Source organism: Panulirus ornatus, chromosome 20 (genome assembly GCF_036320965.1).
Source record: "Panulirus ornatus isolate Po-2019 chromosome 20, ASM3632096v1, whole genome shotgun sequence".
Lineage (NCBI taxonomy): Eukaryota > Metazoa > Arthropoda > Malacostraca > Decapoda > Palinuridae > Panulirus > Panulirus ornatus.
Genome location: NC_092243.1, coordinates 64,946,918 through 64,963,905, shown reverse-complemented (window position 1 = coordinate 64,963,905; position 16,988 = coordinate 64,946,918). Strand labels below are relative to the sequence as shown.

The 16,988-nt window shown below is 46.4% G+C and overlaps 1 protein-coding gene across 1 annotated transcript in view; it reads left to right on the top strand.

Moving 5' to 3' along the window:
* Positions 1 to 2,292: 2,292 nt before the first annotated feature.
* The window catches only part of LOC139756069 (protein turtle homolog B-like), a 176,203-nt gene continuing 161,507 nt past the window's right edge, over positions 2,293 to 16,988 (top strand). Inside the window, 1 exon segment of the mRNA XM_071675081.1 lies at positions 2,293 to 2,704. The gene's annotated coding sequence lies outside the window, so the exon portion shown is untranslated.

The window sequence follows — 16,988 nt, the reverse complement described above, 5'->3', positions numbered from 1 at the left end:
TGAAGTAATCCTGTATGGAAGTTAACAGGACAGAACGAAAGTGGAAATTCCGTAGGACAATCTTACTACACTAGTGACTCCACCTTCTGCTGCACTACAATATATTCTTAAAGTCTCAAGGTCTAGCATAATAACAAACCACTGTCCATGTCCTTTTTCTTTTTTCCTTGAGAGAGAGAGAGAGAGAGAGAGAGAGAGAGAGAGAGAGAGAGAGAGAGAGAGAGAGAGAGAGAGAGAGAGAGAGAGAGAGAGAGAGAGAGAGAGAGAGAGAGAGAGAATTGTATTTTCTGCGTACAACTGATTTGAAAGTCACCCTCCCTTCCCTACCTGTAGACGTTATCATCGAGATGTATACACACACGATCTGGACGGCCACAGGCCATCGGCGGGTTTACTGAGCACCGACCGCACGCTACATATGTATGTTTACCGCACACGCGCTGGAGATTGTCGAGTATCTCTATACAGATCGCACACTTAGGGGGTGGGGGTGTATATACCATCACACATAAACACACGGACCGGGACGCAGCCAGGTATCTACATGTACAGTTCCCCGCCAAACGAAGCGCTACGTTACGTGCCAGTTGAGGAGAGGGAGGGAGGGATTCGCACTCCAGACAACAGCAGCGATGGCAGCAAGCTGGAGTCGCCGGGCATGTGAAACCACCGGAACGTATATGAGAGGATTATCGGATACCTGTGGTGATGGTGATGGTGGTGACGAGAGAGCGGGAGTTGGGTGAGGAGGGGGGGTTGTTGGTGAAGTCATGGTGGTGGTGAGGGGGAGAGAGGGATGTATGTTGGGTGAATGACTCTGGTTGTTGGAAGCTTGTACTGGGGAGTGTATGGCTAAGGGTGGAGGGAGTGTGTTGGAGAGCGGCTCAAACGGTGTTGGTGATTCACTTGTTTGTGGTGGTGTGGGCACGAGGGTGAGTGGCTGTGGAAGAGGTGGTGTGTCTAAGGGTGAGGAGGGGATGTGTACTGGCTCTGATCCTGGTGGCAGAAGATACATCAGTGGAAACCGGACGTGGTAGATGTGGTGGTGGAAGAAGGTTGTGGTTGTAGAGGTTGTGCGTTGACGGCTGGCTTGGGGGGCTGGAATGGAGCGACTGTAAACGGGTCGTCGTCATGTCGTAATGGTGTTTAACAGACGATCGTGTTGAGAAGAGGGGAAGGTGTGGATGGGGTGGGTGACACAGTACGATGGTTGTGGCGGTCAGTGGTCGCATTGGTGGTATTGGTGGTAATGGCGGTGATGGTGATGGTGGAAGTGATGGCGGTGGTTGTAGTGTGCTGGAAGGGATATGTGTCGGGGGAAGTGTGTTGATGATGACCGATCACCATCGAGGACCTATGTTGGTGGGCGGCTCTGGTTCTGGAGGTCTGTAGTGGGAGGGAATGGAGTGGCGGCGGTACTGTCTTGGTGAGAGGTCCGGGTGATGGAGATGTGTGGCCCTAATGATGTAGGTGTGCTGGTGTATGGCCTTAGTGGTGGCTGGTGCGCTGGTGTGTGGCCCGAGTGATGAACATGTGTGGTTGATTTGGTGTGTGGCCCTGGTGCTGAAGAGGTGTTGGTGTGTGGCCCTGGTGCTGAAGATATGTTGATGTGTGGCTCGGTTGGTAAAGGAATGTTGGTGTGTGGCCCTGATGAAGAAGGTGTGTAACCTTGGTGATGAGGATTCGTTTGTGTGTGGTCCTGGTGATGGAGGTGTGTTGGTGAGTGGCCCTGGTGATGAAGGCATGTTGGTGAGTGGCCCTGGTGATGAAGGCATGTTGGCGAGTGGCCCTAGTGACAAAGACATGTTGGCGAGTGTCCCTGGTGATGAAGGCATATTGGTTTGTGGCTCCTGTTGACGAGGGTATGTTGGTGTTCAGCCGTAACGAAGGTTATGTGGTGGTTAGCTGCTCTGGTGGCGAGAGTATGTTGGCGATCGACATTTCCGTTGGTGGTAGTATGTTGGCGAGCGAGCATTGATGATGATGGTGATGGCGGAGGTGTGTTGGAGAGTAAACGTGGTTAGTGGTGGTGGGTGTACAACGGCAAGCGACGGTGGGCGGTGGAGGAATTACGTTTGTAAGCGTCCAGGGCGTCGGAGGTGTGCAAGTGGGCGGCCCACTGTGGTGGTGGAGGTAGGTAGGTAGGTAGGTGGCAGTAGGGAGACCTGGGTGGTGATGGTGATGGTGGAGGTGGTGGTGGTGGTAGTGGTGGAGGTGGGTGGGATGTCGGGCGGCGGCTGAGCGAAGGTCGAGCAGCCACGACCGGTGTCGGGCTCAGTAGCCGCCCGCACCGTCACCAGAGCGGGTGTGTGTGTGTGCCTCCCACAAACCCGCGCGCCCGGTCGCCCTACACCCCACACACACACACACACACACACACATACGCGAAGTCGCCTTCGCTGAGGCGCCTCGGTCGCAGTGGTGTTAACCAGGACGACTTCGAAGTGATTCCAGTGTTATAGAGTGTGGTAGTTTGTGGTAGTGGTGGTGGTGGTGATGGTAGTAGTAGTAGTTAATGGTGGTGTGAAATTGAAGTACCTGTGATTTCTCTCTCACTCTCTCTCTCTAGATTCCAGTGCTTGCAAATGGATAATAATCGAGAGAGGAAAGTAAAGAGAAGTACGTAGGAGAAAAATAGTTGGTCAGTGTAAAGGAGGCAATATACGAAAACGTACATCCACCAACGGAAACTCCTTAAACACAGGTATGTAGAAGAGAAAACTTGACCCCCTTAGAAATGAATGATAATGCAATCGTGTCATTACTGAAACTTATGGGTTGAAATTATCATTTCTTTTCATTCTTTTTTGGAAAGCTAAATGTAAATCAATATACATGATATCCTCATATACACTTTATAGATATCATACGAAAATGATACGAGCTATTATATAGGTTACTGCCGTCAACTCAGCTCGTTACGACACGTCCATGAAGATGGAGCAAAGCAGGTGCGTAGCACTCAAGCAGGTGTATGGCTGCTGAGAAGGCAAATTCGGTATCGAAAACACATACATGGCTACAGAGCAGACGGGAAGTAGACCTGCTGCAGAGCAGGTACACGACTGTAACGTAGGTACAGATTTACAGGCGCTGGTACACGACTGCAGAGCAGGTACCATGGATTCAGAGCAGGTACATGGCTGCACAGCAATTCCTTACCTGCCAAGTGGTTTCATGGCTGCGGAGTAGCAGGCTCCACAGCGACACAGCAGGTTCACAGCTGCAGAGCAACGACATGCCTGTCGTGGCAGATACGCGACTACACAGCTGACAGATCAGGTACACACCTGCAGAGCAGGTACACGATTGCAGAGCAAGTGCAAAGTTGCAGGGAAGGTACACTTGTGGAGGGCTAGTACACTACTGCAGATCAGGTACACATCCACGGAACAGGTACATATTAGCAGGGTACGAACGCAGCTACAGAGCAGGTACACCGCTGCAAGGCAGGTACACGGTTCCAGAGCAGGTACAATGGTGTGGAGCAAGTCCACGACTATTAATTGAACAGGTACACTAGTGGTAGAGATGGTCCACGACTGTTATACAGGTACACGGGTACAGGGCAGGTACACGCCTTTAGGGCAGGTACATAGATACAGAAGCGGGTACACCAGAAGTGAAAGAACCACTCGGGAATCGCGGGACAGATAAACCCAATAGCAGTAGCACATCGACATTCAAATGTTTATCAGAACTTGACTATGGAGGAGGATTCTAAAAAAAAAACAAAAACATAATCAACTAAGAGTCACGACAGACGTATGCGTCGTAGGCAAACAAGTCCTTCACGAAGGTAGAGGGACTTGTACAAAAAAAAAACGTAGATTATGACCATCTTGATTTTAGACTGACTATCTCATTCTCAATAGAAAAAATAAATTTCCAAACGAATCTACGAGACCAATTGAACATCACTTCGACAGGGATATAACATCACTTATAATAGGATGTGATTCGCGATATTGCAACGTCTACTGACGACCACAACTCAGTATCACAATACTGAAAGGACATGAGGTATTATCCTAAGTGTTCTCTCTCTCTCTCTCTCTCTCTCTCTCTCTCTCTCTCTCTCTCTCTCTCTCTCTCTCTCTCTCTCTCTCTCTCTTCCGGCTTGAGAATACTACTCGCAGCGGGAGCCAACGGATCGAACCTCCAGCAGGCCTGGAGACTGTGGCAAGGTGTGGCAGTGGGTGAGGCCACCTCCAGGTACATTAGTGTGGTAGGGGAGGGCCGCCCGCCGCGTTGCGTGTGGAACTGCCACCAACTTCAAGGTGGAGACCATCAATCAAGAGATATCCATCCACGTCAAAGTATAAGATTTTTTTGGGGGGAGGGATTTCAGGCTTCGTGAGTGTTGTCCAAGAGCTTGCAACTGCTGCTGCTCTCTCTCTCTCTCTCTCTCTCTCTCTCTCTCTCTCTCTCTCTCTCTCTCTCTCTCTCTCTCTCTCTCTCTCTCTCCCGTGTCCTCTGTAGTTGCAATATAATAATTTATGGCTCAGGACAAGAGGAGCCTTTGATCCCTCCATTATACCAGTGATGGTATTCCTCTGTTGTGTCCAGTTCCAGGGGTAATGGGATGAGGTGGGTAACGCTTGCTGTTCATGCGGACGCTGTAGTGTGTGTGTGTGTGTGTGTGTGTGTGTGTGTGTGTGTGTGTGTGTGTGTGTGTGTGTGTGTGTGTGTGTGTGTGTGTGTGTGTGTGTGTGTGTGGTTCGATCACTCTGGCGATGCAGAGCTCTTTTTAAAGTGTTAATGATGGGGCGTCGCTCTGCAGGAGGGAGCCAACCACTGTCAAGTGGGAGATGACTCGTAGATTGCTTTTATTTTCCCGTCGTCAATGAGAGAAATTTCAAATAGTCGTGAAAATACTCGTTTCACTACGGTTGGATACTTCAGAAACAGAAAATATATTATCTAATTGCGTAACTCTCGCACACACGCACACACACACACATACACACACACACACACACACACACACACACACAAACTGATCGCCGTTTCCCACGTAGCGAGATGATACCACAAACACACGACGAAAGTCCTAATTGGTTCACCATCACACTATGGCAATCATGTTTAATTTATCATAGGCAGAGCCACTTATCCACAGAAAGCCCCACAGAACCTTTCTGTGGTTTCCCCTTGACCACTTTGTCTGTCCTTGTCCAGGTGACAACACTTCTCTCTTATTCATCACGCTGGTCAAAATTTCTCTCCCCCCCATACACGACTCTAACCCTTCTGCATGTTCAAGGCTATGACAACTCAAACCCTCATTTACTCCATCCCCCATTTTTTCCTCGGTCACCCCACCATCCCTTGCTCCCTCTTAACTCAGTCTCTCTTCACTCATCCTCTTCATATGGCCAGACCATTTCATCACACGTTGTTCTGTTCCCAGTCATTCTCCACACTTCTCTCTGATGCTGTTATTCCTTATATGATCAACTCTCCTCAAGCATTTCATTTCCTATGCGTTCATCCTTCCGATCTTCGGCATTAAGGGATCCAAGCCTTCCTCTCATATAACACCTTCGGGACTTTTACACCATCATGTCCTCACAGAGAGTGACCTAACCTTCCCCATATGTCTCACTTGATCCAAAGTCTTTGCGCCCACACTCACCCTACAGTTCCAGGAGCTGCCATATCTATTCTCAGGTATCTATATCAACATCCCATCTCCTACAGGTCCTCCCCAGTCAAGCTCTCACATTCTGTATGTGTTTCTATCACAGAGTTTTCAAAGCAAACACCTGGTCCACACATCCTCTCCCCCTCCTGAAGCCATATTGTTCATCCCCAATCTGGTGCTCTGGGCATGCCAACACCCTCTCAATATCACTTTCCCATATAACTTGTCATGTACATTTAACAGACAAATGGAAAATACATGTATATACATACATACATATATATATATATATATATATATATATATATATATATATATATATATATATATATATATATATATATATATATATATATATGCATGTATAAAAATCTCTTCTTTCATACTCGATCGCTGATCCCGTGTTAACAAGGTAGCGAAGGGGACAGACGAAGAAAGACTGCATCTTGCTCGTATCCATTCTCTAGATGTCATGTGTTATGCACCGGAACACAGGTCATTATCTACACCTAGGCTCTAAAGACCTTTCCATGGATTCTTGCAGACGCTTAGTATGCCCTAGTTCAGGCCACAGACATCGTTCCAACTCAATCTATCCCGTGCACGCCTTTCACCCTCCTGCATGTTCAGGCCCCGTTCGTTCAAAATCTTTTTCACTCCATCCTTCTATCTCCAATTTGGTGCCCCGGTTCTCCTTGTTCCCTCCACTTTTGAAACATATATTCTCTTTGTCAACATATCCTCCTTCATTCTCTTCATATGTCCAAACCATTTCAACACACCCTCTTCTGCTCTCTCAACTACAATCTTTTTATGACCACACACCTCTCTTACTATTTCATTATCTATTCTATCAAACCGCCTCACACCACATATTGTCCTTGAGCATTTCATATCCAACACACCCTCTCTCTCTCTCTCTCTCTCTCTCTCTCTCTCTCTATATATATATATATATATATATATATATATATATATATATATATATATATATATATATATATATATAGAGGTAGGTAGGTAGATAGAGAGATATACTTAGATAAATAGAGAGAGATATAGTTAGATGAGTGATAAAGATAAACAGATAGCTACATGGAGAGATAGACTGGCAGATAGACAGATAGGTGCCACCAGGCTCCTCGTCCATGCATTGCACCTAAAATGAAAAGTCACCTTCGGTGAGGTTGTGTTATCGTCAATGGACGAAACGGAGGAAAGTGCCGCTAAGGAAATATCTGCTCTGATGAAGTCTATAATTTCCCTGCTCCTGATTGTAGCGCAGTCTTGAAGCTGCAAGTGTCCCATAAGAGGAGTCATGGGGTCATATACTTCGGAGAGGGAATATATATATATATATATATATATATATATATATATATATATATATATATATATATATATATATATATATATATATATATATATATATATATATATATATATAAATATATATATATATGAAGGTAGTTCCGGACTCCGCCTGCTTGAGCATACACCCCGAGTGAAAAGGCAACTTTAGCCAGACTGTATCATCTTCACTGAGGCAAGAGAGAACAATTTAGTCCAAGATCTTATAGGTTGAAATGATTCCAACATGCTCCTGCATCAGATGACAGCGTAGTTTTGAAACTGTCGAAGCCTTGTGAAATGGGGACCTTTGGTTATAACAATAATAAGAATAATGATGATATTGATAATAATGAAATAATAATATTATCATTAATAATGATAATGATAATGATAATAATAATAATAATAATAATAATAATAATAATAATAATAATAATAATCATAATATCATAATCTTAAATGATTTCTTGAAAAATCTTTTAAACAAAAACCTGATGCAGTTCGGCAATCACAAGAGAGAGACGTTGGCTGCATCACAATATATATATTCCTTGCACCACTTGCATCACACTGAGGCAACAGAACACACCCCGCACGCCACAGTATCATCAAGCCACTACGTCGACTCCTAGAGCATATTCCCTCATGACCATCACCACACCACAAGTGACACCACCACCACTACAATCCCTGCCTATCCACATCCTACAACCACACTACAATCAAACGACCACCACTTCAAGTCCTACCATCTTACCACAGTGTATCCACAACATCACACTTAAACAACACTCACTACATTCACAACACACTACAACTGGGGGAACCACCCCTCTCCTCACTGACCATGTGACACTCGTCACCACACGATGCTCTGAGAACACAACACCCCTCCCCCTGCACCACAACCGAACGACCGACCACCTCAACAACCACCGCGGTACAATCCAATGACCGCGCTCCCTCATCTACTGCCACATGGAGAGCAATTCTAGAGTCTTATATGAATAATGGTACATCAAAGGATCCTGAGAGAGAGAGAGAGAGAGAGAGAGAGAGAGAGAGAGAGAGAGAGAGAGAGAGAGAGAGAGAGAGAGAGAGAGAGAGAGAGAGAGAGAGAGAGAGAGAGACATCACAAGCATGATCATCAGCCCACACCATCCCCCATCATCTCATCAGCCCAAACCCATCATCATCGCAGTTTCCTAATACAACGCTGCCACACACAACAACAACTTTAACAACCACACCTCTAAATCACAACCACAGAACCACACCTGAACCACAGAAACACATGAAAACCAAACTACCGCCACAACAATATCACTTTTATTTTAAAAGATGTACAAGAAACTCCCTCTTCACGACAGAACTACGAACCATATACCTACACAACCACACCACCTCACTACAATCACCCTTACACTCACCGTTGCAGCATAGACAAACAACCACACACACACACACACACACACACACACACACACACACACACCGTTGCAGCATAGACAAACAACCACACACACACACACACACACACACACACACACACACACACACACTACCCCAATACCAAATTATCCTACATAGGGAAATACATTGAGGCAATGACACATAAGAACTACCCCCAGCATTATGCAACCAGGTCACATATACGATGTACACATCGCATCAGAACTACAGTATTATCCTAACTGACAAGAAAAAGTGCACTACAGCGCCATCATGACACTACAGTACCAATCCCCATCCAATAGTCACACATGAGTCAGATCAGAGGTCCATCCCATTAGGCCCAAAGGGCCGTGCCTACGTACCTCCTTGTTCAAGGGTCGTACGGTCGTGCTCGAGGACCGTGCATCGTGCCCCAAGGGATCGTACGGTCGTGCTTTAAGGATCCGCGTGATACCGCCGTGTTCAAGCATAGCACAATTGTGCTCGCGGGTCGTACCTACCGCTGTTCTCAACGGTCGCGCGTCGTCGTGCTCAAGGACCGTACCGTCGTGCTCAAAGGCTCGTACAGCCGTGCTTGAGGATCATACTGGCGTGTTCAAGGGTAGTAACGTCCAGTCTGAGGATTGCAATACTTTGCTCAAAGGTCGTGGCGTCTTGTTCAAGGGTCTTGGTCTAATGCCCAAGGACTGTACCGTCGTGCTCAAGGATCGTACCGTCGTGTTCAAGGTTGTGGTTTAATGCCCAAGGACTGTACCGTCGCGCTCAAGGTTGTACCATCGCCCTCAAGGATCGTACCGTCATGCTCAGGGTGTTACTCCATCTACACCTGTCCAAACCAGGTCATCCCACTAGAAACACAAGGGGCAACCCAAAATCTTCTAACACAAGTACCTCTCTCCCTGTTACCCTTATCTATTATGTACGGGCAAATGATTTTTTTTTCGTGTGTAGGGAAAAATGGAATTTACCCAATTGTTGTAGGAAATCTTATTATCTAGGCAATATTTTTTTCCCCCTTTTCTTTGCGTCAATATATCTCTCTCAGTCCCTTCCTCTATATAAGGCGAGGTATGGGTGAATTTCATTTTATGTGTGTTCCTTTTTCTAGCATATATATATATATATATATATATATATATATATATATATATATATATATATATATATATATATATATATATATATATATATATATACATATATATATATATATATATATATATATATATATATATATATATATATATATATATATATATATCCCAAGAAACCCCTTCTGTAGGGCTCCTGCAAGGCACAGGAAGCTTGCCACGTCCACTGGGGAGGACCAAACATCTGATGTTTCGTATTGGTCTGTGTGAAGTGCATGCATGGCAGTGTCTTCACGAAGGGTCCCGTGGAATTCTGAATCAGTGCTCGTAACGTTGTGGCGATGGATAGTGTCCAGAATGTAGATAAGAAAGTGTCACTCGTACATGCCTAGGAAATGAAGTTCCAGATGGGCGTATGTCTGTCTGGTGGGTCAAGATTTAAGACTAGGTTGGGAGGGCTGTCGATTAAGTGTTTGTAGAGTCAATACCGTGTGTATGAGTTTCATCAATGCCATATCTGTTGGAGGAGGCTGGATCTGTGAGCATTGGTTTCTAAACTGTAAAGCAGAGCCAAGGTCTTTTTTTTTCCACTTGAGGTGATGGTTCGTTACTGTGAAGTTTGGGTAGGAAGGGTTTAGTGCTTTCGTAAAGAATTGCTTGCCTGGCAGACTGACGCGACATTGTATTTGAAGTACCTTTGTTTCGTTGTGAAGGTGTTGAATGCTTGTGACTGTTAGGCAGCCAGTGAATGACATGAGGACCTTGCTCAATGCAGCTTGCTTTTTTTTTTTATTCCTCCGAAAAGCTGCACCGTTTTACACTAATAATTGATCCGTCCTTTTAGGGAGTACTAGTCTAACATCTGGGGTAGTTCTGGCTCTGCATTCTTACTTGGCACAACTAAGTCGAAAGCGGTCCGACTTCTCATATGTCCCAGGTTAACTTTAAAACTTGACCCACTTACCTACGCCGCAATATTGGTGCGTTTTCCCCCTTTTATTGGTATACCTTTTGGTTTTGCTCCCGAGAGCTGGCTGCCTGTGTGCCCTCACCACGAGGTAGACCACGTAATAATCAGGAAGTTGCTCCTTCACATTACTGTGTGGCCGCTGGCAACTCAAGGGTGGGCCGTTTTGATAAATGTTTCTTTCCCTACACCTGTGTTCTGAAACTCTCTATCCTTTTATGTCTTTCCATTACTGGGAAAGACTCGAACCCAAACTGACCCAGCCCTGAGCGAGTTATACGACCCTGTGTGTGTGTGTGTGTGTGTGTGTGTGTGTGTGTGTGTGTGTGTGTGTGTGTGTCATTCACTTTACAAAAGATATTCTTTAAAACCTTCAAAGAAAAGGTTTCCATTACATATCAATCTTCTCTAGTTCCTTTGAGAGTGGAGTGTGAACCGCTGATACAACTTGCATCTCCTCACTGGACAAGCTATGCTGAGCTGCTGCAATATGAAGCTCGCTGCTTACTCTTCCTTAGACGATGAGACGAGACGAGAGCCAAGATCCATGGGGAAAAAAGGAAATGCTTTCTTTCTCCACGCGTCTCTAGACTTAGCAGAAGAAAACGGCATTGTGGGTCTACAATCCTGTATCTTCCACTCCTTTGCTTGTTGTTGATGATTGGGATTAAACCTCCCTAGAACTCAGAAGGTGCAGGCCCTATGCTCTAGGGCGGCCCGCCGGTGGTGAGGGACCTAAGCACTGGACCTAGAGGAATGGGCTTGTTATCCCACCCTGCCCCCAAGAGAGCCAGGCTCCCTCCGACTCCCTTGCTGTTCCCTGGAGTCTGTCTATACCCAGCACCGACCTTCTTAGCCCTTCATGTTCAAACATACACTTGCACTAGTCCAGTCCCGCATCGGGTGCCTGACCCTCTCCTCCAGGAACATCATGTCACACTTGGCAGAGGCTGGTGGCCACTTTCGCCAGGCCTGACTGAGCAGCTGGGCTTCTTATCCAACCGGACGGTTGGCAAAAGGAGGGCTTCAATAAAATGGTGTTGACCTCAATGTGACCGGCGCTCCGGACAAGCAGAACTCTTAAAAAGCATTTCGGGATAGCAGTAGCTGGTCACTTATCTGCCACAACGACTATGTATCTTGAGTAGATAAGAGAGGTAAGGCGAAGGGTTTTTACCACTTGGTCTTGTATGTCTGAAGCTTGCTTGGTCTTGTATGTCTGAAGCTTGCTTGGTCTTGTATGTCTGAAGCTTGCTTGGTCTTGTATGTCTGAGGTTTGGTCTTGTATGTCTGAGGTTTGGTCTTGTATGTCTGAGGCTTGGTCTTGTATGTCTGAGGCTTGGTCTTGTATGTCTGAAACTTGCTTGGTCTTGTATGTCTAAAGCTTGGTCTTGTATGTCTGAGGCTTGGTCTTGTATGTCTGAGGCTTGGTCTTGTATGTCTAAAGCTTGGTCTTGTATGTCTGAGGCTTGGTCTTGTATGTCTGAGGCTTGGTCTTGTATGTCTGAGGTTTGGTCTTGTATGTCTGAGGCTTGGTCTTGTATGTCTGAAACTTGGTCTTGTATGTCTGAGGCTTGGTCTTGTATGTCTGAAACTTGGTCTTGTATGTCTGAGGCTTGGTCTAGCATAACTTGATTTTAATTCACCTCATGGTGGGATGACTTGGGATAATTTGTTTGTGGGTCCAATTGAATATGGCTAAACCTCTGCTTCGGTTTATATGCCTTAATTCAAACCACCGACGACATGTCATCCCCCTTATACCATATCGGTCTAATCAATTTTATCTTATGCATGCCCTTCTTCCCAATGAATGTTCTAGACACACAGTAATATAAAAGCCTCTTTCATTCCATCCTTTCATCACTTTAGTCTCCTCCTTCCCTTACTCCCTCCACTTCTGACACACAGATCCTCGGAGTCGGTCTATCTTCGCTCATCCTCTCTATATGTCCAAAGCACTTCAGCTTTCTCTGTCAGACTCTCCTTACTACCACACTTCTTTATAGTAACAACAACAACAACAACAATAATAATAATAATAATAAGAATAATAATAATAATAGAATAAGAATATTAATAACATTTATTTTCAAAATTCTTATCATCATTATCATTACTTTTGTAGAGATGTTATTGAAGTCATAATAAGAGATGATGAAGAATAGCTGGGCTTCCCAGCATATGCAGTATCAGCCAAACTTTTAAATGGAATTCCTAGACGCTGTTCCTTTCACTAACTTGGCTGTAACTTGGCTACGTTACCTCGTCGATATTCTAGTAATCACAGCCAAACAGTCCCATGTAAAAGCTCAGAAGGTTAGAATTTACAACAGCTGTAAAGAGCTTTCCATTTAGTTCACCCAGGAGGGAGAACGGGACGATTCGCCCCATTCCTAGACACACTGCTAGTGAAATACAACAGCAACTTGGAGAATAAGGTGTACAGAAAGCCAACAAACAAAAGACGATCTGATGCTCTGCTAGTCCCACCATGGCAGAGAGATTGAGCGGGGCGTTCTGATCCTTTTCTCTGTTTTTTCCTTAGGGCGCTCACAATACGGAGTCAGGAACATATAGAGGACTGAGAGTCTCTACTTCACAGAGACATCTGGCGATGCCAAAGATCCCTCATCAGTAAGTCATCAATGAGTGTTGAAAAGACCACCAGAGGCCTTGGGCGAACCTAAAACGACTCAAATCTGTTGAGATGAAGCACTCTCCCGGACAGGGAACGCTGCTGTCACTCATACGTGCTCGAGACGAAGAACAATGAGGTAGTCTGCCAAATAAACGCAACAGTCAAGGAAATCACCAGAAAAGCAGGAAGCAATAACGGAGACAGCTGTACCGGTGTGTGTGTGTGTGTGTGTATTCTGGCTGGAGCAAAATAGACGCAGGAGAGACGACTCTGGACTTTATATTACGCGAGAATACGTGAATGCAGGCAGACTTGCCCGGCACACAAACAACAGGAACAAAGCGTTCGCTACTTCACCGTCACAGACTCGACCTTATCATGGACTGGAGGAAGAACACAGTGCTGGTCGTCAAAAGAACCAGACCGAGTTCTTAGAAAACGTATAGATGCTGCAATTATCTTGTGTGTGTGTGTGTGTGTGTGTGTGTGTGTGTGTGACTGTGTGTGTGTGTGTGTGTGTGTGTGTGAGTGTGTGAAGACGTTAATACACATTTATGGTACGTTTAGCACATCTTCTCCTCTTCGAAACCTATTGTAGAGTGTAAAAATAAACTTTCAAATAATCGAAAAAAGAAAAAAAGAAAAATATTTCAAAGAATCTCCTCTCAGCGTCGCACACACACCTTTCCTCATCTCTTCCACAACACCACCTCCTCCACCACCGCTGACCTCATCTGCCCCCTCCTCCTCCTCCTCCTCACCCTCTACCGATCATCCACTCCTCCACTTATTCTTCCCCAACCTCTCCCTCCCTCTCCACCTCCCTGGCTGGGGCGTAGGAGCTGGTGTTCTGGCGTGGTCTGCCGGTAACCTCGAAAGAACCTCGTTAGGGCGAAAGCGTCATCGCTCTCCACAAAAGGCCTCCTCCACACATACAGAGAGAGAGAGAGAGAGAGAGAGAGAGAGAGAGAGAGAGAGAGAGAGAGAGAGAGAGAGAGAGAGAGAGAGAGAGAGAGAGAGAGAGCAGTTGAGGAACTTCTTTCTCTCTCTCTCTCTTTCCACTGGAGTCCATCATTTCCCTGCTCCTGGTTGGAGCGCTGGCTTGCAGCAGCAGGTGCGCCATACAAGGGGTTGCTGCATGGTCGATCACACAAGCATCTGCGGCCGGCCGGTCGTGACCCTCGCCTCGCCTCGCCTCGATCATTCTGGGCTTCGAAACTTTCATAATTTTGAGGCGCTTTAGTGGCCTCATCAAATGACCCCCACCGCCCACCTCGCCCACCCACCCACTCCTGCACGCTCCTCCCCACCCCCGACCCCACACCCACCCCTCTCCACGACTCTCCCTTCCCCTCCAACCCCTCCTCACTCGTCGAGTTGCCTACCACACCTTGAGCACGGACCCCTCACTCCCCCAAATCCTCCCTTCTTCTCCTGCTCCACTTTCCCCTCCCAAGACTTCTAAGCCCTGCCCTCCCTTCCCCATAAACCACCCCCCCCCCCACTCTCTGCTCGGTCCTCCCCCCCTGACCCCCCACACCCACACACTACGCGGACCTCTCCTCCCCGCCTCCTGCCACTGACCTCCCTCTCCTCAAGCCCCCAGCTCCTGCAAGGACCTTCCCTCCCTAAACGACCTCTCGTCACCACCACTCTCTCCTCTCCCCAGACCCCTACCTCCCTGGAACGGCTCTCCCCTACCCAGTGGTGACCTGTCCGGTCACTGTGGGCATCGTCGGACCATGGTGGTCTATACTAGACACAGACCATCACAGACGGACGGGAGAGATGTGTTTCGGACACAGCGTGTCCTCTAACCATACCCAACACATCTGACAAGCGTAAAGCCTATCTATCTGTACTAACAGTTTTGGATATTATCAATTTCGTCCACACAGATAGACAGAGATATATCTATAGATTGCGACGTCATTTGCTCTTATTGTAGTAAATTATTCGCCATATCCTCTGTCTAGGCCTACTCACAGCACGTCGCCGCTCATACCCGTCGTTAAACTCTGGCTTATCCATTCCATTACCAGTCTCTCGCCCTCCTGAATGTTCAGGCTCAGATATTCCATCGCCTCCTTCACTACGTCTCCATCCATCCCCTCCATAATCTCCCGTCCTCCTTGTTCACGCTAATTCTAACACACAGATCCTATTTAACCAGTCTCTCCTCGCCAGTATATCTCCATATATTCAAACCATTTCGGCACAACCTGGTCGACATTCGTAATCATACGACGCTCACTGCCTCACTCCTCTCTGGAAATGTCATTACTCCCGCGATCAACTCGATTCACGTCTCAAGCATTTCATTTCCAGCTCATCTGAACTCTTCCTTTCTTTTTTTTTTTCTTTTTGCATTACAGTTCTAAGACTCGCCTTCATAGAATATGGTCAGGACTATTTTACCTTCACGTATATCCATTTTGCCCTTTTGAGTCCTACATCCTTCCTTCCACGCCCTCCTAAATGCATGTAGGACCTTAGCCCATCCCCCTTTTCCACCCTCTGATTCTCCTTCAACGTCCATGGTTCCATACGCTGCCACGTCCACAACTAAGTGTCTAAGGCACTCCTCTCCTCCAGATCCTCCCCATCTAAATTCTCAGTCAAACTGTCCTGTCTCACCTCTCTTTTGAACTTTATTCCCTTTCTTTTATCTTCATCTTTATCATTTTTAAGTTCTTCCAGATCCCTCCAACGGCTTCTGGAGCTTTCTGTAAATCTGCCATCAGATTACGTCATCTGCAAATAACAAGTGATTCATCTCCCTTCCACCCTTCCCTCCCAACACTCCCCCAGTATACTGTAGACCCAACCCTCACTCTATCTCCGCTTTACCCCTTCTCCATCCCGTCCACCAACAGATTAAACAGCCATGGTTACACAAAACATCTTTGACGTGGACGCACCTTCACCTTCCTCCCTTCTAACTCGCACACATGCCTTATGCCCCGGGTGGAAATTCCTCACTGCATTTAGTAACTTTCCATTTATGCCATATATTCGTAACACCTTCCATAATGTATCTTTGTCAAGCCCATCCTGAACGTACTCAAGGTTCGCAAATGCAGCCTATTAGTCACCGTCTTGCTCCAGGTATTCATTACAACCTACGTGTATTTGAAGGGTAACATCAGATCCATACACCATACACCCTCTATCTCTCACATGCATCCCCTCCCTAAAGATACCATCCATACACCTCCCTTCCCTCCTTCAGTGGCAATTTACCTTCCTCCTTCCACCACTAACTACCGACTCTCATAGGTCCTCATCCCATACACACTCACTTCACCTGCCACTAACGTACTACTGACGTGATTTCCCTCTCATAGCTGGTTCTGATCATTACACAAATCCATCTTTTCTCCTCTCTCCCAACCTGATCAATCTATAACTACCTCTCCTACCGATGAAGCTGCTCCTGTCTGCGTCATATTTCCCTCTGAATCTGACTCTGCATGAATCTACATCTAATCCTCACTCCTGCTAGCAGACTGCGGCCTCATTCGCCCCAGCCTGATGTACTGCTTGCATACTTGAAACAGCTCTTCTACCATCTCTCTCGTAGTCAGTATCTTGAAGTATCTCTTTCCTCATTCGCCTCAGCCTGATGTACTGCTTGCATACTTGAAACAGCTCCTCTACCACCTCTCTCGTACTCAGTATCTTGAAGTATCTCTTTCCTCTCAACAAGATATTCTTGCCCTTCTTTACTCTACAGGCATTACTTCGGTCACTGTTCCTACGAGCATTCTGTGTTTGTCCTAGACACTAAGACCTGGACCCATGGCACGCGTCTGGCCATTGCTTCCCACAGTT